This window comes from Embiotoca jacksoni, unplaced genomic scaffold, assembly GCF_022577435.1.
Source record: "Embiotoca jacksoni isolate LCO1_2020_lvr unplaced genomic scaffold, fEmbJac1.0.p SCAF_68, whole genome shotgun sequence".
NCBI classification, from domain to species: domain Eukaryota; kingdom Metazoa; phylum Chordata; class Actinopteri; family Embiotocidae; genus Embiotoca; species Embiotoca jacksoni.
The window spans coordinates 221,562-224,061 of record NW_027185423.1 but is presented as its reverse complement, the minus strand read 5'-3'; the positions used below and the strand labels follow the sequence as shown (position 1 = coordinate 224,061).

The 2,500-nt window shown below is 43.5% G+C and overlaps 1 protein-coding gene across 4 annotated transcripts in view; it reads right to left on the bottom strand.

Annotated features, from left to right (window-relative positions):
- The window catches only part of LOC138214115 (disks large homolog 4-like), a 25,360-nt gene that overhangs the window by 10,167 nt on the left and 12,693 nt on the right, over window positions 1-2,500 (bottom strand). The window lies entirely within an intron of this gene.

Below are 2,500 nucleotides of genomic sequence, written 5' to 3'. Positions count from 1 at the left end.
ATCATCCCATGTAAATGTGTGTGTCTTGAAAGCAAATGTTGGAGTGTAATTGTACAAATTATTTAATATCAGTATCTGATCAGCTGTGTGGCTCCGCCCTGCGGCGCCCTCTGCTGATTGGACGCCACCGTCTCCAGTTTGTTTCTCATTAAAACAAACAAATGATTTACTGATGTTATTGATCACTGATCAGAGCTGTCTGTCCTCCTGTCTGTCTGTCTGTCCTCCTGTCTGTCTGTCTGTCCTCCTGTCTGTCTGTCTGTCCTCCTGTCTGTCACTCAGGGGGCGGAGCTTTTTTTCATCACTTCATTTCAGTCTGTTATGGAAGAGGGTGATCGAGCAGAGAGAGAGAGTTACAGTTCACTCTGAATTAATTAAACTACTTCCTCATTTCCCCCGACAGCTCCTCCTCCTGGTCCTCCTCCTCTCCTTCGTCCTCCTCCTGGTCCTCCTCCTCTCCTTCCTCCTCCTTCTGGTCCTCCTCCTCTCCCTCCTCCTTCTCTCACTCCTCCTCCTCCTGGTCCTCCTCTCCCTTCTCTTCCTCCTCCTCCTCTTTCTCCTCCTCCTCCACACTACATTTACAATCGTGTTACCAAATCAGAGATATTGTGTAAAATATAAATAAAAACAGAACGAGATGATTTATAAATCTCATAAACTTTAATATTTAATATAAAACAGACCAAAGACAACAAATCAAATGTTTTGTGAAAAATATCTTCTCATGTTGAATCTGATGTCAGCATCACGTCTCTATAAAGTTGTTCCAGGATCATGTTCACCACTGAGCTGCATCAACTCTTCTTTTAACAACACTCTGGAAACGTTGGGGAACTGAGGAGACCAGTTTCTGGAGTTTAGAAAGTGAAATGTGGTCCCATTCTTGCCTGATAGAGGATTTCAGCTGCTCAACAGTTCAGGGTCTCCTTTGTTGTATTGTTCATGTCCTGATGCTCCAGATGTTTTCAATGATTGACAGGTCTGGACTGCAGGAGGCCAGTTTATCAGCGGACTCTTCTACTAGAGAACCATGCTGTTGGAATACGTGCAGAATGTGGTTGGACGTTGTTCTGATGAAATAAACAAGACCTTCCCTGAAAGAGACGTTGTCTGGATGGCAGCATATGTTGCTCCAAAACCTGAATATATCATTCAGCATTAATGCTTCCTTCCAGATGTTCAAGCTACCCATGCCATGTGCACTAATGCATCCTGTACCATCACAGATGCTGGCCTTAGAACTGAGCTGATAACAAGCTGGATGGTCCCTCTCCTCTTTAACATGGAGGATGCAGCGTCCATGATTTCCCAACAGAATCTCAGATTGTGATCCATCAGACCTCAGGACAGTTGTCCACTTCACCTCAGTCCATCTTCAATGATCTCGGTCCAGAGAAGGCGGCGGTGTTTCTGGATCATGTTTCTATCTGGTTTCTTCTTTGGAGAGTTTTAACATCATTTGTGGACGCAGCGATGAACTGTGTTCACAGACGATGGTTTTCACAAGTGTTCCTGAGCCCATGCAGTGATTTCCACTCCAGAATAGTGTGTTTTTAATGCAGTGCTGCCTGAGGGCCCGAAGATCACCACCATCCAATATTGGTTTCCAGCCTTGTCCCTTGTGTTCAGAGATTTCTCCAGATTCTCTGAATCTTTTAATGATATTATGAACCGTAGACGATGAAATCCACTAATTCTTTGTAGTTTTACGTTGAGGAACATTATTCTTAGATTGTTGAACTATTTTCCAACACAGTCTTTCAGAGTGGTGAACCTCTCCACCATCTTCACTGCTGAGAGACTCTGTCTCTCTGAAATCATCTTTTATACCCAATCATGTTACTGATCTGTTGCCATGGTAACCTTGTTAGTCATGAGATGTTTCTCCAGGTGTTTTTTATCTTTACACAACTTTTCCATCTTTTGTTGATCCTGTCCAACTTTTAGAGACGTGTTGATGCTCAGATTCAAAATGAGCAGATATTTGATAAAACAATAAATGTCTCAGTTTCAACATTTGATTTGTTGTCTTTGATGTGTTTTATATTAAATATGAGATTCATAAATCCTCTGATTGTTTTTATTTACATGTTACAGCGTCTCCTCTCAAACCTTCTTTATCTGCTGAACTCTGAAACCCACCAAACTAACTGAATGTGTGAGCAGATGTTCAGTCCTGTCGACCCGTCAGAACAGAGCAGACGGACATGACGAGAGTCTGGTGTCGGTTATAATCTGAAGGTCGCCGAGCACGGAGGACATTTATTAAACATCTCCCACGTTCACAAGCAGATCGCCACGGCAACAGCTGCCTGTAACCCACGGTAACAGTCTGAGGCTAACTGTTTACGTCGTTGTTTACGTCCAAACAACCCTCTCGGTTCTGTAAACATCTCGTACGTCTCGCTCTGGCGGACGTTGATTTGACGGTAAACGTCAGCGTCCTGTGATTATTATGGGATGTCATCCATCACCTTCATACAGCAACTCAACGAGGACG